At 38.2% G+C, this 23,529-nt stretch overlaps 1 protein-coding gene across 9 annotated transcripts in view; it reads right to left on the bottom strand.

Annotated features, from left to right (window-relative positions):
* The window catches only part of LOC127864858 (uncharacterized), a 322,960-nt gene that overhangs the window by 286,372 nt on the left and 13,059 nt on the right, over window positions 1-23,529 (bottom strand). For 4 of the 9 annotated variants that reach the window (XR_008042321.1, XR_008042319.1, XR_008042314.1 and 1 more), the window contains 3 exons: window positions 21,818-22,112; window positions 14,303-14,511; window positions 13,671-13,804 (listed from right to left, as the gene is read on the bottom strand). The exons of 4 other annotated variants lie outside the window; for them this stretch is intronic. The gene's annotated coding sequence lies outside the window, so the exon portion shown is untranslated. Of the gene's footprint in view, window positions 1-13,670; window positions 13,805-14,302; window positions 14,512-21,817; window positions 22,113-23,529 lie in introns of those variants that run through there. One more of the 9 variants, XR_008042317.1, reaches the window with a different exon arrangement.

Here is a 23,529-nt window from a genome sequence, read left to right as displayed (position 1 = left end):
CATTCGGCACCCCGCAAATGGGTCGGACAGGACATTGGCACCCGATTATATTGCACATGTGTATGGTCGGCAAATTTATGAGGTGCCGATCGTTGGGTAATGCAAAAAAACGCATTGAGCCGATTGTCCGGCTGCCGTTGTTCCGGATACCTTTATAGGCTTAATACTTAAGTGTTCTGTGTGTCACACATTTCCACTTTAAATTATGTAAACACGATTAGTGACACATTTGCTTTTAAGCTAAATATGTCCACATCTGTAACAAGTTTTGAACTTTAGAATCACATTTGCAACTTTTAATTTACTACCTATGCGCGTGAAAACTGAATCTTAACTCGAGCGCTTGTAATCACGCATATCTATCATTCACGAAAGGTCGCTGGATTGATGTCCAATAGCTTTTTGATTCACATTTTATTTTAATAACAGGCAAGTTTAATTTTTCAGCGTTTTTTTCAGTGTAATTTGACTTGTTTTCATAAAAAGTTAATGCTTATGTCAAAGATCAGATAATGTTCGCTCAGTTCCTGCCATGACAAGTTCGAAATGCCAAAATGCTATAGAAGGAAAACAGTAGAATAAAAGAGACATAGGGTATGGTTAATAATTTGCAAATACGATCGCATCAGTCGAGCGATCGCGTAGCCGAAGCCAGAGGCGTTGTGTTGCTGACTTCCTCTTGAGTTCTGATGCATTCAAGTGGCCGCAAGAATTATGATAATTATTTTCCTAATGAGACCCTCGCTTCTTTCATGATTTTGGTTTATGTATATGACACCTAAATGCTTATTAGATACACAAGATTCGTCGCTTGATATGTATGACACGTCGCTATCCCTTTTTTAGCTATGAAAATGCCTAAATTCAGATGTTTAAAAAGATATTACGATGTTATTTGATGCGTTAGTATGATATGGGTGCTCAATAGTGAATACTAAGATAAAGTTTGTATAAAGACACCTCCTGCATCGCAGTAGATTTAGTTTCACTAAAAAAAAAGTGCACGAAAAAACAGTGATGCTACCTGGTTGCAAACGATAGCATCGTAGAAAACTTCGAAATCCGACAATAAAGTTATACAATTTGTATTTTGCTTGCAATAACGTACTAAATGGCCAAATTATGTGCATCATTCACGATTGGAGCCGAGTCATGCGAAACTGTGCATTGTGTGATATGCGCCAAGCGTAGCCCAAGACAAGCCTGAGCATTCGCGCCGTGTAATCAAGTGCCTTAACGGGATATGTTCACATATGTTGGCGTGTATTGAAGTCTGTCATTATATGCTTTATATTGTTAAATGTAAAAATTGGATCTAAAAAAGCTCTTGTAAAAAAACACAAGAATATAATTATAGAAAGAAAAACGAGTAACCCATAACTGGGCTCGAACCACTGATCCCTGGAGTAAAAGTCTAACGCTTAGACCATTCGGCCATCCGTGCTCATACCATGAGTGCTGATTTAATACTTTATATAAACAATCCTCGTAGTGTCACAAAATATAACGACAACAACATGAACTTTTCAAATTATTCAATCGTTTCGCGGTGCAACGCTTTATAATTTTCAGGTTTTAAAATTATCAAAGAATGCATATAATGGATAATTTAGAGCATGTTAAATGTTCAGAATTACTGTTTCCTCACAAATAGCATTTCCTCACAAATAGCATCACTACAACACAAAATTTCGAATCTCAAACAATTTTTTAATTTTTTTTTTCAATTAACCAAAACGTGAAAAGGTCCCTTTAAATCCACGAGAGGTTTCGTGGCCTAGTAAGCGGATAAGGTAGCTCCTTACCAGACTGCTCGGATGCGCAGGCTGGTCTTGAGCTAAACTGGCCGCATACGGTTAAGACCCATTTTCGCATGTCGCTCCTCATATTAACTATGCCGAAGCAAAAGCCCCGATGTTTATTTCAGACAAAGTTTGTAATTTTAATAGTTAAAAACTGTTACGACTACATTGTATCTTCTTTGAAAGCGTTCTATATAATTGTATAGTTAACGGTTAAATTCAAACTCATACAGAACAAATTATTAAGTCATAAAACGCTACAATATAACTGCAATTTGAAATAAAGACTGCAATGAACTAGTTAAAACCACATACTCCTGAACTCAATATTCCAGTCCGCAATAGTATGTATGTGAACATGAGACAAACACATATCGTTTACATTTTTTACCAGCATGCGGTCGTTTATTGTTAATTGTGAGATTTTGTTAAATATAACATTGCATATTTTTATTGCAAAAGTAACTTATCTAAAGACGAAGTAATTTATGCGATATGCGGTTTTGTTAAGGTCACCATTGCCAAAGCTATATATGCATGTGCCGCAGAATTTATTTAACTTGTCATGTTAATGTAGGTTTACATAAACGGCGGGTTTTATCAACAAAATATCGACGTATGTACGTCTATAGATGTTTATCACAGCGGTACTAAATATTGACATGGCGTCGAGGTCATATCTAATCGCGGTGACGGGCCCATGGGATTTTCACACATATTTGATACGTGTATATTTTATCTGCGGGTCCAATGCCCTCTGGCGGCTTGGCGTACTCTCTGGTCAGTCTGTTGCGCGAATTTACTTAATAAACGGCGACAGTCCTCCGTGGGGGATATGTTCAACCCCTCATCATATGGTGTGAAATATTTTTATTCACTTAAGTAACAATGGCGTCATGAAAATATATGAACATGATAATATTGTATACCACGAAAAACGTTTCTAACTTTAAAGGACGTATTTAAACATACAACGAAAATTGCCAGTTTTCAACAATTTTGTGTTTTACACTTAAACAATACCAACGACAAGATAGGGACATCAAACAAAGTTAATATAAAATGTTAGAAAATGCTATCGAGGTATAAAACAGTTGCAGAAAACGAAATTTATCAACCTTATTAAGTTCCCTATTATGAATGGATACACGTTCAGCCTCGTTCAGGAATTCTGCGGGTAACGTTACTTCGCGCCCTAATCAGTTTTTGCTTATTGTGTAACAAGAAATATCTTTAAAAAAGATATACGGCGTAAATTGTTTAATGAATGAGATCAAGGATAGCGAATGTCTTTTTCTGTGCAGTTCTTAGCTGCATCACACGCAGTACGGGATGTTACGGAGAGTTTTCGCGGCTTATTTTACATTATAACATATTGCTGGTCATAAACCTATAGATACAAAACAGAAAACCAAAAGAAGAATGGAAGTGAAATTTAAACATATGAGTCAACCGGCCACACGAGAAGCATCCGTATTTATAGGCGCGTTCTTCGAACAAACCTGTTTTAGTGGTTTGTCGGGCATTGCTATTTGATTCGATTATTAACAGTATCGAGAATCATCGTGCTCATGCTTAAAGTGATATTATGGGCATTTTGCACTGTTGAATTGAGCTGAAAAGAATTAATAGGTCAAAATAGTTAGTTAAAATGTGGTTACTGATCAATTATCTGCAACTCACAGTTGTTTATAAAAATATATTTTATATTCGATATTCTTACGTGACCCACCCAGTCCTGTAAGCCGAAATGATCCGTAAAACAATATTGTGTCTTTGTGTCGTATGAGCAAATCTGCACTAAAACTAAATTTAGGTTCAACTCGTAAACGCATGATCAGTTGTCAAACGAAAGTACGGTTGATATTCAAATGCATTATTTTTCTCTTTCTGATATATTGTTTTAGTATGTTGATGCTGCATTAATTAATATAAGTGTATATGAAGTAGAAACATCAAAAATAATCAACGGTTGCGATAGAAACCTATAAACTGTTACATGCTCATAATATCACTTTAGTACATTAGGCAATATGGTGGAGTAATTATTATTAAATTTATCAAAAATAATATTTATCATTGTATTGTTGAAAACACATTAAGAATCTATTATTGACATACCATAATTATCTTCATTTAACATATTTCTGGTCTAAAGAAAATTCCAGGTCACCTAGTTCACGGATAGCGTCTTTATTGTATAACGATTATTTTACTGGCCGCGAACTCCGGTGATGACCTGTATATAAACTCTGAATGTCCGCGAATTGACCCGAAAACTCGCGGGTTGAAATGCAATGCTTTAAAGTGAGGCCTCGCTTCCACTGCTCTTTATACTTTTACATGTTAACATGTTGACAGGAATATGGAAGTAAGTACTAAATATGAGAACATAGCCTTTTAAGTATAAACGCTTTTGCGCTGGTAATACTCTGAAAATAAAAGGTGTACGCACAAACTGTATTGATGTCGAGAATTGAGTGTAAAACTGTTCTATCTATTAAGCCTTTTCATTAGAGATAAAATTGTTTCATACAGTAAAACAGTGTTACAAAGAGGCGGATATGTTTCCAATGTTCTGGTGGTATACTCAAATCAGCCAATGGAATAAATGAAGCGTATTCATTCGTACCTAGCCGCGGGAAATTTTATTTGAATTTTATTGGACACTTACAAAGGTCAGGCTAAGGTGAAAAGCTGGCTTAATACAGCTTACGCCGAAAAAGGTCTATAGCTGTAAGGTTATATAATGTTCACAATGATATATCTTTATACCTCTAGACTTTATAATGATAACACCTTGATTTGGTACTTCTCATGATCATGGCAAAGCGAATGCCGAATTCTCACTACAGCAGTAGAATTTAAGATTACCAGTGCACTTTTCGTTTCTCTGATGCCTTGAAGGTGAGTTTGTTTGCTGTAAAAGACAACAACAACGTTAACACACGTTTGTGCACTCAAAGAGTGTTGCAAACAATTAAGCAAAGCAACATATTTCCATCTAAACCCTTAAATTCCAATAGGAATTGAGGCTTGAAGAAAGCAGATACACAGAAAGATAGTTTATTCAGATTTATACAATTTTACATTGTCTTCATGCTTAAATACACATACTATTCTCTGTCTCGAAACAAGGCATAACAAGATAACATTCAAGAATAAAAATACCAATAAAAACAATCGATGGTAAGAACACCTAGGTTCCATCAACGCGGTACTGAAGTTAAATGAACAGAATTATTAAGTATTGTATTTCTTTTAACAAAAGCTTATTTAATAAATGTACAAACATTATACATTATAAATTATTGATTTGTCACATGAAACTAGTAAGTTGTGGAAATTTATATACAGATGGGATTTTACAAAATGGCTTATATAAGTTTTTCATATCTCAGAGGCATACACATATTAAAATGGTGTTCATCTTCTAAATCAAAGTCATTCCAACACAGAAATAACTTGTATACTTTAAAGCATACGTCAGGAATAACCGCTGCGAAATTTGACGTCGGCAAGAGGTACAAAGCACTTGAGCCGCGCACTTGGAAAACGAGGCCTAATGCATGTGTGTAAAGTGTCGTCCCGATTAGCCTATAGGTCCGTTAAGTTATTACGTTACGCAACTTTTAGTCAGAACTGAGTTTTTGCTGAAAAAATACTTCCTGTAAACGAAAACTTTCGTTAATGAGGAGAGTGTCGTTGCATGTGCTAACTGCACAGGCTTATCAGGGACGACACTTTACGCCTTGATAAGATTTCGTGAAGTAGTCTTCCTTGAAATGTAAAATGCAATAAATGCGGAAAGTATCGTCCTTGTTATCCTGGGTGGACTGCACAGGCTTATCTGGGACGACACTTTACACACATGCATAAAGCCCCGTTTTCAAAGATCGCTGCTGAATTATTTTCATATTTAAATATTCCTCCATTTGAAAGCCATATGTACGAGGCACGCGTGAACAGACTATCAATGGCGTTTCATGTTTTGTCTGTCCGCGTGTTTGTTTATTTTTGAATCGATTAAGTCTTGCAAATCTGAATTTCAAATTAAGCGCGTCGCTCTGGTCACTGCATTAGAGGCGCTTGATTCACGCCAATTAAGCGCCTGTTTGAAAACACACAAACCACGCGTCCCTCGAGATGTTTAACGCGGACCGGAAGTATTTGTAGTAAAAAGTGTGTGAGACTAATTGTCGTCCATTTTCTGCACGTGCGCACCTGAGAGAATGTTAGCAGCCGACAGATCGGGATCGAATGCGCATAGTGTTTTGATTTATTATTGAGCAGAACAAATCGCGTATTTTGTAAAGTTTATACAATAAGAGGACAATGGTATGACATAAAAAAATATCTCTTTAATCAATGAACAACATAACGTCAACGGTGTTCGTTTTCCTGTTACAGTCGAAGAAGTACTTGTTTGTTTGTTACCCATATCATAAATGTATATGGGCCTTGCTCTATGGAAAGGGGTTTAATGCATGTCAATAAAATGTCGTACCAGATAGCCTGTGTAGTCCGCACAGGCTAATCATGGATGCCACTTTCCGCTTCTATGATTTTTTTCTTTAAAATAAAGTATCTTCTTAGCAAAAATCCTGTTTAGGCGGAAAGTGTCGTCCCTGATTAGCCTATGCGGACTTCACTGGCTAATCTTGGACGACGATTTGCGCACGTGCATAAACCACTTTTCCCTAGAGCGCGGCTTTATTTATATATATATAAAGACCTACTCAAATACAAAAGCAAAACGCCAAACACTCGTATACCGGTTGAGGTCACTTACCATCCAGGGCTACCTTAAATAAAAGACATCATTGACCGCCACTAGACCACAATCGAAAAATCAAGCAAGCTTAAACGTATAATTCCTGAAAAGCCCATTTTGGCATATAGAAGACCCATACTGTTACGTGCCAAAAGTACACCAACTTCCGAAGAAGCTGTTCTAGGAGAATCAAAACCATGCGTTGCCAAATATGCAACATGATGCGCCCATCAAATACATTCAAAGCCACATCTGGTGCCATTTCGTCCATTAAAGGTAACCACAACTGTAAAACTGCAAATGCCCCATACCTGATGACGTGCAGTATATGTAAGAAACAATATGTTGCGAAACAAAACTGGCATTGAACAAGCACACTTCAGCGAATCTGGCCACTCGTTTGACAATATCATTTTGTTTTGTATAGAAGCAAAAACACAATGGTCCGACGACCATTATATTATATTAAATATTTATATATATGTTTGTGTATGTGTATATATATATAAAAACGACATATAAAAAATAAAACAACTTCACGCTAAATTCTAACTTCCATTTTAATCATTTAAATGTTAAATCGATATAATAAACATTGTAAGCGCCATTTTATAACACACAATTTTAATAAGTGTATGTACATAATCATAAAACGAAGAATAAATATTACACAATACTGAATGCAAAACGTTCACTGCAAATTATAATATTGTTCATTATAACATCAATATAATTTATATTACGGGCGTCAGTCTATAACACAATTTTAATATGCATAAATATATAAATAAACAAGGGCTGTTTGTAAAACATGCATGCCCCCCATACGGGCTCTCAGTTGTAGTGACAGCCATTGTGTGAATATGTTTTTTGTCACAGTGACCTTGACCTTTGACCTAGTGACCTGAAAATCAATAGGGGTCATCTTTGAGTCATGATCAATGTACCTATGAAGTTTCATGATCCTAGCCATAAGCGTTCTTGAGTTATCATCGGGAAACCATTTTACTATTTCGGGTCACCGTGACCTTGACCTTTGACCTAGTGACCTCAAAATTAATAGGGGTTATCTGCCAGTCATGATTAATGTACCTATAAAGTTTCATGATCCTAGCCATAAGCGTTCTTGAGTTATCATCCTGAAACCATTTTACTATTTCGGGTCACCGTGACCTTGACCTTTGACCTAGTGACCTGAAAATCAATAGGGGTCATCTGCGAGTCATGATCAATGTACCTATGAAGTTTCATGATCCTAGGCCTAAGCATTCTTGAGTTATCATCCGGAAACCATTTTACTATTTCGGGTCACCGTGACCTTGACCTTTGACCTAGTGACCTGAAAATCAATAGGGGTCATCTGCAAGTCATGATCAATCCACCTATCAAGTTTCATGATCCTACGCCTAAGCGTTCTTGAGTTGTCATCCAGAAACCATTTTTTCTATTTCGGGTCACCGTGACCTTGACCTTGTGACCTGAAAATCAATAGGGATCATCTGCGAGTCATGATCAATCTACCTATCAAGTTTCATGATCCTAGGCATAAGCGTTCTTGAGTTATCATCTGGAAACCATTTTACTATTTCGGGTCACCGTGACCTTGACCTTTGATCTAGTGACCTCATAATCAATAGGGGTCATCTGCGAGTCATGATCAATGTACCTATGAAGTTTCATGATCCTAGGCCCAAGCGTTCTTGAGTTATCATCTGACAACCACCTGGTGGACGGACTGACAGACCGACCGACCGACAGACCGACATGAGCAAAGCAATATACCCCCTCTTCTTCGAAGGGGGGCATAAAAAATAAAACGACACATAACTAAAAAAACAAGACTGAAAGCCAATAAGTTAACCTCTATTGTGCATTCGCACTGGGGAATCGTTAACTCATATCTGTATACACCCCTGAAGAAGACGTGTAGTCAAAAGCGCTAGAGTATAAGATACACATTTTTTACACTGTTTGAACAATTTCTTTCTATATATATATATATATATATATATATATATATATATATATATATATATATATATATATATATATATATATATATATATTGGCAGTTAACATTAAACAAAATGAGCTCACGGTCACGTTTTTACACCAGTTCAATAGGGGAAAGCTATAAAATTGATACGACAATCCTTGCGGTTTTTATTTGTAAAGACAACAAATTGTCACTTAGCAATACTATTCCACGTGTATAACAATGTACTTTATTGAGAATGCAACATTACACTTAGATTGGGAAATACATATCACCAAAATAAACATGTTTAATTATTTACATATATCATAAAACAAAAACAACAGCATTAGTGATATGCGCTTTGTCTTAACAAAACAACCACAATAAAATTACGCACGAATATATAGACAATATTAAACTCGGTAAGCCAAACAATATAAACACGTTAAAATAAATGCAAAAGATGCCCGGTTATAGTTAAGATGCTAGTTTATCTTTTAATATTAAAATCCTCTTAAGAAGTATCTTTGAAGATATTTACACAATCAGACATAGGCATTAACAATCATGCAATAATTTAGAAAGACCCTGATCCATATGAGGTACACAAGCAATTAAAACATGCCTACGGATACTTTCCATAGACATGATTACCCTATATTTACTTATTTAAAATGATTATTTGGAGTATACGAACATATAAACACATTATAATTAAAATTGCATTTCATCCGATATGACAAATATAGCACAATTATATTTATACCAAATACTTAAATTTGTGTTTGGAAACATGTGTTGTTTAGCTACCAATACAAGTTAATGCAAAATGTTTTTTTTTTCTATATATCAATTTGATCTAACATGTCTCACAATTTACAAACATCAAGCTATTTTATAGCTTTTCAAAAACAGAACAAACATGTTTCATGCATTCAATAAAAGTTAAATATAAACATTCCCAAATATGAGGAAATCTGGTCATAAAACATTTGCTGAACTTGTAGTGGAAGATGTACAGAAACTGGCCCCACTGAAAGCGAATAAGGGATTGTGGGAGGGTCAATTTGAAAGGTCAAACACGCTGTTACAAAACTAATAAAATGTCAAACTTTATCATAAGCAATATGTCAATACTGTTCACGTTTAATATAAGCACATTCATAAGTGTTAAAAAAATTTGCAAAACAGACATCTTTGTTTTTATTTTTAGCTGGGTATTTTCGGAGAAAACCCGAGGTAATGTCATAGCCAGTTCGTTGTGTCGTCCGCCGTCCGTGTCGTGCTTAAACCTTAACATTGGCTCTAAAATCAAAGTGCTTCCAACTACAACTTTCAAACTTCATATGTAGATGCACATTGATGAGTTCTACACACCACACCCATTTTGGGGTCACTAGGTCAATGGTCAAGTCACTGTGACCTCTCAAATAAATTATGTCAAGCTTTCATTTATTCAAAACTGCACCCGTAGCCGAGCATGGCACCCTTTATGTGGTGCTCTAGTTTAAGCAAATTGTATTGCTCTGTTGTATTAACCATAAAGGCATTTGCACTTCTTGACTATTGTTAGCATATGGCAACACTCCCTTTTTTTTCATTGACTGATTTCAAATTACAAGGTACTATTTTTTCTTCAGATCATGTTAAACAAAATTAAACAAATTTTAAGTAGGTGTTCTTAATAAAAAGCATTTCATATAACAATGTGTTTCTATTGCCTTAAGTATATTTTTCTCTTCAGAAGTTGTTACTGTGCATTATTTTAACAGTTTAATACATATTTTAGCATTGAAACAAGAAATGTTTTTTATAACAATAGTTTGTACAAATTAATGTTAACAGTGAGTTTATCTAATAAAAATGGCAACAATACATGGATACATTACATTTAAAATACAATTGTTTTACAGTTGCTCTATGTATAAATGGCAAAATATACACTTGATACAGTGATCAAGATATCTTGATTAAGTTGCTCACTGATTAAAGAGGATACAATCTTGTCGTCGTTATGTACATATACAAATATAAAGCATAATAAACTATTATGTCCGAAAACAAATTTTAACACTTATGACCATGTTAGTATATGATAAAACAACACAACTTAACAATATTTTGCCATTTTTCATAAAACTGTAAAACAAATTTAATATTTATTTTTTAATTCACAGTTTCATTTAAAGCTTTTCAACAAGAGTCATACTCTACTCATTTAACAAACAATATCCATTGAAATCAACAAAGTACTAGTAGTAAATACAGAATCGATTATTTCAGGTAGATTAAATAATTTTGCCCAGAATTTATTTATATTCCCATGAAATACATAGTATGCTACTAAAAAAGATTCATGATAGAATACCGACCCGAATGAGCCAATTGACTAGTATTGTTTTCATAAGGTTGATTGACAAAAATCTGAAGCGTAAACATTTTACACCTTTCTGAACAAATACTTTTCATTAGCTAATCTATATTAACGGGTTAAAAACAGACAACTGAAACATGTCTTATAACATGAAAACACTCCAATGTTTTTTTCAATCTTGTTCAAGTTACCAGCATCATTTAAACAGCTTTGGCAATCTTAACAAATCTTTGATAACATTGTATTTCCCATTTATTTACCATCATGAGGATCAACATCTGTAGTGAAAGTTTCATAATACAGGCAAAGACATTGAATTGACATGCAATATGTGTGCTTTTAAAAATACTTTAAATGCTTTGCTAAACCAGGGACCTATACAAACAACTTGGTAGGTCACATAAAAAATAAAACGTAAACTATTGTTTTTCGTTGAATACAACTTGGCTGGTCACATACACAATAGAGCATAAACTATTGTTTGTCTTTGAATACAACTTGGCTGGTGACATACAAAATGTGGCTGTTGACATGACTTTCTGGCTTTCCACTTGAATTGTTGTGATGTGTCATTCTGCCATTTCGATCTGAACAAGGTCATTCATTTCCATCCGTCATAATATTCAAAGAGTCAGAGTAAGTGCTGACCAAACCAGGCGGTATGCAGAGACTAGCAGAACTAAATCAGTATTTATCTCTGAGCTTCTTAGGTTTGACTGCGGTCAATATGGTAACAACTGCTGCAACAGTCTGTGTTTCTGATCGGATGGTTTGATTTTGTCAAAAGGCATCTGAAAAAAAGACTTGTTACTGTAAATGTCAGTTTTTCATTTTATCTTTGATACCAATGGAAAAAAAGAACACGCGGAGCACTTGGTATTTCAGAATGATACAACTAATCTGATTTGAATCCATCGAGAAAATAATTGTCCTGAGACTACTCATAAAATAATAATTAATAATAAGTGATTAAATTAAAGTGTATTCTTTTTATTACCAAACCATTTGGATTGTGATTTGATGAATATACATTTTGCCGTCGGAATCAAACGTTTTGTTTTGAAGTAGTGAAAGGGTTTGCCACCATTCACCTACATTTTGCTTTTGTCTCAAAATTCCACATATGTCAAAGAAAACGAAATCAAAATACACAAGTAGGCAAGTTCACAGTATGGTTTGGAAAATATGTTAAGTTTAATCACACTAGAAACAATACTTTTCGAGTTAAGACTATGCATAAAAATCCAACAGCAGGATGCACGTATGGAGGGACAAAGGTAAATCTACATTCACCCACACATCTATGAACTTGGGGGCGTAAAAAAAACATGCACATGACTTGAACACTCACCTGAGGTTAGCTCTGCATTTTGTTCACGGACTGAGGTCGTCCTTCACCATGGAGATTCCAGAATATCAAGATGATGACTGATTCTGGTGCAAATGCTTGAAGAACAAACTCAACGCCTTGCTATCCGGATTTCTGCAATTAAGTATGTCATGTATAAATTAAGACAACATTTTTTAAGACTTTATAAGCATTTCAGTACCCTGGCAACACACTTGATACTCTCTCAAAAAGCCATTCATTAACTTAATAACAAACAAACTAGAGCTTTGTCACAGACGTGACGAATACCCCCACATGAAGAGGGGATGAAAGGTACTTGAAATAGGGAAAACCTTGCTAAATGTGTAAAACGCACCCGTGACCCCTTGACCTAGTTTATGGCCCGGAATGGCCCATGTTCGAACATGGCCTAAAGGTCATCTAGATTAAGTTTTCGACCAAGTTTGTTGAGAAGGGGATGATAAGTACTTGAAAAAGAGAGCGGACACCATACTGAATGTGTAAAACGCATTAAGTGACCCATTGACCTAGTTTGTTTTCCCCAGAATGGCCAGTGTTCAATCATGGCCTAGATATCATCTATATTAAACTTCTGACCAAGTTTGATGAAGATCGGAAGTAGACTTCGTCAATAAGAGACAGAGAGCAGACACCATGCTCAATGCATTAAATGCACTAAGTGACCCCGTGACCTAGGTTTTTGCCCGGCATGGCCCATGTTCAAACTAGGTCTAGAGATCATCTAGATAAAACGTCAACCTAAGTTTGGTGAAGATTGGATGAAAATTACTTGAATTAAAGAGCTGACAACATGCTGAATGTTTAAAACGCACTAAGTGGCACCGCGACCTATGTTTTGACCCAGCATGACCCATATTTAAACACTTAATACGGACCGACCGACAGACAGACAGACAGACCGACAGACAAGTTCACTCCTATATACCCCCCCCTAAACTAAAAGCTACGAACATCACTGATCCCTCTTCGTAATTCAATGTTAGTTTAAAAACCATACATACAGTTAATATGGAACCTGATTTTGTCAAGATTTAAAGAGTCAAATATGTTGGTACCTGCTCATAAATTGTTTCATGTTATTGTTGTTGTGGTTTTGAGTTTTAATGTAACTAAAGATGTTAAATTTAAAATGCAAATTTGAGGGTTTAGCTTGCAAGTTTTGCATTAAATTCACATTTCTATATTAGATACAGTTGTTTGTGGCTGAACCCTTAAACTTAGATTAGATAAACTGGTCAATTAATAGAAGAGCAGAAACCCCAGTTTGTATTGGGTTTTACCTATTGGGTATTTGTGTAAGCTTAATTGCATCAAACGGTTTAGGCTATTACGACTGGGTCTCCTGAATGCTTTGTCACAGTGAACACGTTTGCAACGGCAAGGTGACTTAACTATTGAGATGCAGAGTTTGATAATGTGAACATCGCTCACTGGGCTTGAACTTATGAGTATAAGACCTCTGTGAACAGATAGAAAGACCTTAGGGCATCCCAGGAATGTGTCCCTGTAAACAAAATTATTTAATGCATTCTGAAATGGCATCAGTTATATAAGAAGTCAATCAATGTTGTTTGAGTAAACAAATATTTAAGAAATAAATTATGTTTGAAGGATCTTGATACAAATGGGATATACATTAAACACTTGATACAAACATAGCCTTCTATATATTGTACACTTGATATAAACATTTTGTGTCCCTCAGGAACCAATATTTATTAAATTACATGCAACACTAAAAGGTGGGTCGGACATAAGGATGAAAGTAAGGACGGGGAGAATTACAAACAAGGACACATGTGTACGCCCCCCCCAACTGAGCCCTTTCAAGGCAATACAAATGGCGGCTATTATAAATATTTAACACTTACATAAATGATTTGTTTAAGTTAGCAGCCAGGATAGAGTTTTATCAATATTTAACACAAACTGTTTAAATTAAAATTTGGAGTTAATCACTGCACATTATAAATGGTTAATTACATGTACATTACCAACCTACCTCATTGACAAGGTAATCTTGGCCGCTGGCCAAGAAAGTATGGAGCCCCAGGTTCAGAGTGGCTCCACCCTGCAGGTAGGACTAGTTGAGCATTTGCCCCAAGGTCCTGGGCCAGGAAGTGTCACTGGGCGTCTGGGCCCAGCTGACCAGACAGCCTGTTGTTCAGCTAGGTACCGATCTATGATTGCATGGGTTCCTGTAGGAACAGGCTATTAAAACAAAATCCAAGAATTTAAATAAATATTGAAAATACATGAAGAAAATAATTTTAAAACAAATTTTCTTAAGTAAAATTCATTTTAATTATTAAATACTTACCTGTTATCTCTAGCTTACCCCTTTCCAAGGGAGTTATTTCATCCGGAAAATATTCAAGCGCTGGGAATCGTCCACCTCTATAAGAATCCAAATCAGGTTAAACATAGTACAATGCAACCTAACAGGAAATCAAGAACCACAACTCATCTTTCCTTTACGCAAACATAAAAAGGCGATGAGCGGGGTGGGAGGTGGGACTTACCGATAACAGGTAAGTATTTAATAATTAAAATGAATTTTACTTAAGAAAATTTGTTTTAATATCATAAATACGTTACCTGTTATCTCTAGCTGATTTTGCAGCTGCGGCGGGAAGGTTCGCATATTTTTTTCCCATCACAGCAAAACCCATATAGAGGGTTTACAGCCAGAGATAGTAGAATCAAGTCCTCTTATAATCTTTGTTAGTAGAGTATAGTACTTAATTCTCGGATGGCACCAGTGTACTTACGCCATAGAAGAAACTACAGTTTGAGCCACTACAAGAGGACCCAACTTATACAAATTGTCTTGTTGGCACTCAAGAGAACGAAGATAAAAAGAGGAGAAGGTGGTCGGATTCCTCCAGAAAGCAGCTTGAAGCACTTCAGATAGTGGGGTCTGATTAATATAAGCCCACGAAGCCGAAAGAGCTCTTAATTCATGCGGTCTTATCTTAAACAGGGATAAATCCCTCGATGAAAGAGAAGAATAAGCTTTCCTTATAGTCGAGGCTATCCAACGAGAAATAGAAGCCGCAGACACATCGCCCCCCCCCCTTTTAATGGAATGAAAAGTCTCTTGCGAGAACCTCGAATAGACTTTACCTTTTTAAGGTAGAACTTCAAAGCCCTAACCGGGCAAAGGAGTCTATCATCATCTTCATGTCCACAAGTTCTAGATAGACTTGGAACTTTGAAGGGTTTGGAAGCCATAGAGGGGAGTTGATTTTTAGCAAGGAATCCTGACTGACACAACAATGTAACAGAACCATCAGAAGAGTCAAAACGAAGATGACTATCCTCGATAGAAAGAGCATGAATTTCACTTCTCCGTTTGGCTGAAGCCATAGTAAGAAGGAAAACGGTCTTCCATGTTAGGAATTGTAATGAAGCCTGATCAAGAGGTTCATAGGGAGCCTTAATAAGGGAACCAAGCACACAAGCTAAATCCCATTTAGGAGCAAGTGTACGAGATACAGGACGACTAAGTTCCATAGCTCGAACAAGTTCTGAAATAGCTGGATCAGCACAGACTTGTGAAGACTTAGTGAAAGCCAATGTATGCGAAATCATAGATCTGTATCCTTTGATGGAACTAAGAGAAAGTTTCTTATCATCAAAAAGATAAATGAGAAAATCCGCTATTCGTCTTGAGGGGATTAATTTTCCCTCGAAAACACCAATTGGAGAAGAGTTTCCAACGAGCATCATAGACTGCTCTGGTGGATTTTCTCCTTGCAGAAGCAACGAGGGTTGAAGCCCTGACAGAAAAACATTTCTTCTGCAAAGATTGCCTGATAACGGCCAGACGTGTAAGTGGAACATTTTTGGGTCCGCATGTAGTCTGCCGCTTTGAGACAGAAGATCTGACCTGTGAGGAAGATTCCTGGGATAATCGTACAGGAGACTGAGAAGATCGTTGAACCAAGATCTTCTGGGCCACCAAGGGGCAATCAGGAGTATCCTGCAAGAGCTCACCCTGATTTTCCCCAATATTTGGGGAATTAGAATGGGTGGGGGATAGGCGTAAGCATCCAGTTGGTCCCATGCGAACGAAAGCGCGTCGATTGCCCACGCTGCTGGATCGTAAACTGGACTCACATACAGAGGAAGTCTGTGATTGTGTCTGGTTGCAAATAGATCGACCAGGGGATAACCGAACTTGAAAAAGATCTGGTTGGTCACTTCTTGATGAAGTGTCCACTCCGATGGAAGTAACTGGTGTTTGCGAGACAAACCATCCGCCAGGGCGTTGAGGCGACCTGGTATATATTTTGCCAGCAGATGAATGTTGAGTGTTTTGCAAAGAACAAGTAATTTTCTGGTTTCCAGATACAGGGATTGAGAATGTGTTCCCCCCTGTGCCTGGATGTAAGCCACCACAGATGTGTTGTCTGTTGACACCATCACACAAGAGTCTCGAAGATGTGATTGGAAATGAGATACAGCTAGAAATACTGCTCGCATTTCTAGATTGTTGATATGAAGGTGAGATTCCTGATGAGACCACAACCCTGAAATTATCAGACTGAGAGGTTCCAGGTGAGCACCCCACCCTTCCTTGCTCGCATCCGTTATTAGATATAATGACGGTTGCGGGGGAAGAAGGGGTACTCCTGCCAACAGAGTCTCCTCGTCTAGCCACCACTGAAGATGAGACCTTAAGGAGGGAAGGATTGGAATCTGTGTTAATAGATTGCCTGGAGACCATTTCCAACAAGCTGAGAGATAGTGCTGAAGAGGACGTTACTAAGGAAGAGACGTCCCAACTGCACAAAGTCTGCTACTGAGCTCAGGATACCGTTGAGAGAGAGGAATTCTTGAGCTGTTATATGAGATTGGGACAAAACCCAGTTGACCTTCATCAGAAGGTCTGATATACGTTGAATAGACACTCTGACCCGATTGATGTGGGTCAAGAAATTCATTCCCACAAACGTAAAGTCCTGTGAAGGAATGAGGTCTGATTTGTCTGCATTGAGAAGGAGCCCTAACGAGAGGAGCTCCTTCCAAGAGAATTCTAGGTTGTACAGAAGCAATTGACGATCGAGCTGGTGTAAGAGCCAGTCGTCGAAATACTGAAGAAGAATAATCCCGTGAACTCTGAGGTGTGATCCGACTGCCGACATTAGTTTGGTAAAAACTCGTGGGGCTGTCGCCAACCCGAAAGGCATAGACCGGAACTGGTAGACTTGGCCTTGAAAGGCGAATCGCAAGTACTTTCGGTAGTTGGGATGTATAGGAACATGGAAGTAAGCATCTTCCAGATCCAAAGACACCCCCCAGTGCAGGGGTTTGATGGATTCCCGTATGAAAGAAGGAGTCTCCATTTTGAAAGTTGGTTTGAGGAGATACATGTTGAACACTTTTAAATCTATTACTGGTCTCCAGGAACCATTTTTCTTTTGAACAAGAAAAAGACGACTGTAAAATCCTGGAGAATAAGGATCTTGAACCCTTTCTACCGCCTGTTTTTCCAAGAGCCCGAGAATGGACTCTGGAATATGTGGATGCCGAGATACCAGCTCTATAGGGACGCGAGAAAGTGGAGGCCTTTTTTCGAATTGAAAAGTCAGGCCTTTTGTCACAAGAGAATGAACCCATGCGTCTGAAGTAATTTGAAGCCATCGATTTGAGAAGTGGAAAAGTCTGGCCCCGACTGGTATTTCCGGCATCGGAGGTTGTGGCGGTAGAAAGGGAAGGGACCTAGGGCTGATAAGCAGGAGGTGCGCCCCTGCCGGTAGAAGGTTTGAAATTCCTCTGTCCCGGCTTGGGTTTGCCCTTTTTCCCAGAATCTTTATTAGAAGACTTGTGTGACAAAGAAGGTCTGTTATAGGAAGACTGCCTATTAGGACCTGACCGTGGATTAAAAGAAGGCTTTTTAGAGAAAAGGTTATTTCTCTTAGCCGTCTTGAATGCTGGAACTGCTGGTAGCCTAGAAGCAGGATGCTTAAAGACCCCTTGGCGTTGTCCAGAGTTGTTTCTAGCTAAAGAAGCATGAAGTTGGTCATCCTTGTCAGCTGTGATTGCTTCTTGTATCCTTCCACCAAAAAGAAACCCTGATGTGAGAGGAGCTGTTCTGAGCGAGTTCATACCAGGTTCCAACAGAAAATCTTTAGGTAAAGAAGTAAGGATAAGATCTCTACGAATCCTTAGCATCTCGGACATTGAAGAAGCAGAAGTGTGAGATAAGGCCAGTGTGGTCCGTGAGAGATGAATTAACAAATCACGGAGTTCCTCCGGAACAGATTCCGACCAATCACACACCATTTGTAAAATTGTCGCTAGCATGAAGTCAATTTGGTTAGTCAAACCTAATGATCTACGTTCCCTCATTTCCCAAGTTTCCAACATTGAAAACGGAACAGAAACTGAATTGGAACCACTTGGCATTACAAGAGATAGCTTGCTTATGTCCGGATCTGGAACCGGAAGTTTTGAAAAATCCAACCCAGATGTTGCATGTGGTACAGGAGGTTTGTAACTTTTACTACCTTCCTGTTGTTTTGGATCAGCTAGTTCCTTAGGAATTTTCCATGTTTCTCCTCGTTTTGGAATAGTCTTATTAGCTGATTCCAATGATTGAAGAACAGATAGAACAGTAGAACCAATGGGAAGTCGTGGGTCAGGACGAGCCGTCTACTTAATAACCCTGTTGGGATCAAATGTACGAAAAAGTTGTTCTGTCACAGAAATCGTCGCATTTGAAGACAGTTCAGCAGGTCTTGGACAGTAATCTTCACCAAGAGTACGAAACATCAGTTCATAGATCTGACCAATCGGAGCTAAATATTGATCCGTCTCAACATTAGATTCTGCATCTGAATCAGCCTCACTCTCTACAACACCAGCGGTTTGTATAGAATCAGCAGGAACAGAAGTGAGAATATCTTGTACCGGATTGTAATTGTCTGGTAACAGCGAATGATCATCCCCGACGTCAGTAAACTGATAATGTAAACCGGAAGAAGGTAAATTATCAGCATTGACCGGTACAAAATGTCCCGCCGAATTCTGTATCCATAGTGTATCAGGATTCGACAGGGTAGCTGTAGGGGGTACACGACTAGATACTGTAGATGATACCCGTGGTGTTGACACTGACGCCGTAGTAGTGAGATGAGCTCCTGAAGATGCAATACGTGTGGCAGTCAACGTTGGAACCGACACATTTGGCATGGAAACATGCGATTCCATAACGGAACACGATGGTGAACGACTATACGTATGGTAAGTCCGATGCTGTCTACGTGAACGTTGCCGACGTCCTCGTTTCCTGCAATGTCGAGATCTGGATCGGCTGCGCTGTCGAGATGTGGATCGGCTGCGATGTGATCGAGATTTTTTTGAAATACCGTCTCCGTGAGTGACGACGTGATCGCTTATGAGCGCCGCGACGATGATAACTGCTCGACGAAGAAGAGCGTGTCCGATGTCCACTCCTTGATGAAGACGATGTATTCGACGACGAATCGGATGTAGAAGAATACGCCGATGATGAAGACCGAGTTCTTCTTGACCGGCGATTGGTGTTATCGGTGGCAGGCCCAACTGATGACTGTTGACCGGTGACCGGACCGGACCGGACCGGTGACCAGACCGGTGACCGGACCGGACCGGTGATCAATGACCGGACCGGACCGGTGACCGGACCGGACCGGTGACCGGACCGGTGACATGACCGGACCGGACCGGTGACATGACCGGTGACCGGACCGGACCGGTGACCGGCCGGTCATATTATGACCGGTTACGTCACCGGACAAAGACCGTAGAATGGCGGCTGCCATGTGGTCTGACATTGATCCAGTCGTTCCATGATCAATGTCGCCGGTATGCATGGTGTGAGTCATAAGATCTGATGACGATCGACTGACAACAACACCATCTTGCCCGGTACTCGGTGACTGACAAAACCGCTGGTCATCCTTGACCAGTGGAGTCACCGGGTAATCAACGTCGGATGGAGGTTCGTTGCGTTTGCGGCTGATCGACGTCCTCCGGCGACCTGCTTTTGTCCATACGTCGTAAGCCCACAAATCGCAAACCGCACATTTGTTATTAAATGTGCAACCGGTACATGCCAAGCAAGTATCGTGGGAATCCCACCTTGCTTTGATATGACCACAAGAACCTCTATCCTGTAAGTTCATTCTGAAATAAAAGAAACAGAAAGAACCTACAAAAAAAAACAACAAATTAATGATTATAAATTCAAATAAAAAGTTAAACCACAAAATGTAAACACAAAGAACGCTGTCCAATTGACCTCAATTACTTATTGGGGAATAGGCACGAATTCCTCGTGGTTCACGTGCTCATGACGTCATGTACATGAGCGACGATACAAACAAAGAAACCCAGCAAAAGCAGAAATATGACAATTACTGCAACAAAAAGTATAGAAATATAAACCGAATGATACAAATAAAAGATAAATAAACTTTATCCTTTTAAACTCCGCCAAAAACACAGTGAAAAGAACACATAAGTCCTGAGCCTAAAATAGGCGTGCACATGGTTTTATCCGGAAAGGAAAGATGAGTTGTGGTTCTTGATTTCCTGTTAGGTTGCATTGTACTATGTTTAACCTGATTTGGATTCTTATAGAGGTGGACGATTCCCAGCGCTTGAATATTTTCCGGATGAAATAACTCCCTTGGAAAGGGGTAAGCTAGAGATAACAGGTAACGTATTTATGATATTAAAATGAGCTGAAGGCTTTTACGTAATTATTTTACTAAAATTAAATATAATTTAAAAATTATATTAAAGCAGATTTGTATGCAAGGATTAACTTTTGGTTCAGGGGCTGAATGTCGGTCGAAAATATACAAAACTTAATGCCCTGACCTTCTATGATTAAAATTGATATCAGATCAAGTGCTATTTGCATTGTATTTACTAAGTGTGATCAATGTAAAAGCACATTATTCCCATTTGATGCTAGGAACTTTTCAGGCACATAAAATACTGATGTTAAGTGTAGTATATAAGCCTCATTCTGGGAAAATAGGGCTAAATGAATGTGCAGTCTGCACAGGCTAATCTGGGATGACACTTTTATAGGACTTAATGTATGTGCAGTCTGCACAGGATAATCTGAGATGACACTTTAATAGGTTTTTATGTATGTGCAGTCTGCACAGGCTAATCTGGGATGACACTTTAATAGGGCTTAATGTATGTGCAGTCTGCATAGGCTAATCTGGGATGACAATTTAAGCACATACATGAATCCCCATATCCCAGAACACCGCTAAGATACTACTTATTGTTCTTGTTGCTGCTGCTGCTGCTGTGACTGGGCCATAGACAGAGATGGAGTGAGTCCCGACGCCGAAGTTGCCACCCCAAACCCAAGAATTGCCGACAACAACTGTTGTTGAATGGCGTCAATCGCATACTGCTCTCCAGGCCTAAGGTTCCCATTTTTCGAGAACAACATATCGTGGTCAGTCACATTAACGGACGTGTCAGGCAACGCCTGCTCTACCTGTTGAATCAGATCGTTTCAGTTCGAGCAACTTGTCCGGCCTAATTTGTCGACGCAATCATCCAATTGTTGCTAAGCGACATCGATGCAGAGACGGAAGTCGAACTCACCAAGGCTCTGCTGTTGGAAGTGTTGATATAGCCAACATGGAAGAAGATATTGATAGGAGGCTTGGTAGTCTGACGCAAGACGTCTCCATGCTGAATTTCTTAAGCAATTGTAGTATTTGTGCAAGAAGGGGGTTGTCATCGACTTTCACTTCAATGACGTTAGTCATGTTTGCTAGTAAAGTTCACTGAAAAGGAAATGGAAAGTAAACTAAAACCGGATTGTTTAGTGACACATGAATAAGCCTTGCAACACCTTACTTTACAGACCTGTTTTTTAAATGCCAAACATCGTGCCTTTAATTGATATTTAGAATATTGCAATTAATTTTTCACCAATTAGAACTCAGAATAACGTAGTATCAATGTTTTACATGCACCAACTTGATATTGGAATTTTTGGGTTTGTAGCAAGGTGTTATATTTATTTTTTGTAAATCAAAAACAGGCATTACTTGAGCAATTAAGAATGTGAGACTGCACACCTTTAATTGTGTGACTATAGAACTTTAAATGTGAGGCTACATAATTTTAAATGTGATACTCAGCAGCTTAAAATGTGAGACAACACAACTATAAATGTTACAGTCTACATATTTAAGTGTGAGTCTGCACACCTTTAAATGTGAAAGTTTATGACTTATACCTGAGACATAACAACTTTAAATGTGAGACAATACAACTGCATGGCATTTAATAAGAACAATAGATGTGAGTTCAAAATAGTAATTAAACTTAGTTAAATAAGCAAACTGGAGCTGTGTCACAGACGTGACAAATACCCCCATATTACGCATTGAAACATAATATTTTGCATGTCGTCTTCACAAAAAACAGCGGACACCATGCTCAATTTTTAAAACGCACTAAGTGACCTCTTGACCTAGTTTTTGACCCAGAAAAGCCCATGTTCTAACTTGGCCTTAAGATCATCTCCATAAAACTTCTGACCAAGTTTGGTGAAGATCGGATGTAAACTAATTGAATTATAGAGCGGACACCATGCTGAATGTTAAAAAATGCACAAAGTGACCTGGTGACCTAGTTTTAGGCCCGGAATGGCCCATGTTCAAACTTGTCCAAGAGATCATTTAGATAAAAATTGTGACCAAGTTTGGTGAGGATTGGATGAAAACTACTTCAATTAGAGAGCGGACAACATGGTGAGGTTTAAAACGCACTATGATACCCCATGACCTAGTTTTTGACCCAGCATGACCCATATTCCAACTTGACCTAGACATCATCTAGATACAACTTCTGACCAATTTTGGTGAAGATGTGATGAAAACTACTTGAATTAGAGAGCAGACAACATTGTGATCTTTAAAACGCACTAAGTGACCCCATGACCTTGTTTTTGACTCGGCATGACCCATATTCAACCTTGACCTAGACATTATCAAGATACAACTTCTGACAAATTTTGGTAAAGATTGGATAAAAACTACTTGAATTAGACAGCCGACAACATGGTGAGGTTTAAAACACACTAAGTGACCCCGTGACCTAGTTTTTTACCCAGCATAGCCCATGTTTGAACTTGACCTACACATCATCTAGTTACAACTTCTGACCAAGTGTGGTGAAGATCGGATTTAAACT

Source organism: Dreissena polymorpha, chromosome 1 (genome assembly GCF_020536995.1).
Source record: "Dreissena polymorpha isolate Duluth1 chromosome 1, UMN_Dpol_1.0, whole genome shotgun sequence".
NCBI classification, from domain to species: domain Eukaryota; kingdom Metazoa; phylum Mollusca; class Bivalvia; order Myida; family Dreissenidae; genus Dreissena; species Dreissena polymorpha.
This window is presented reverse-complemented; position numbering and strand designations above follow the sequence as displayed.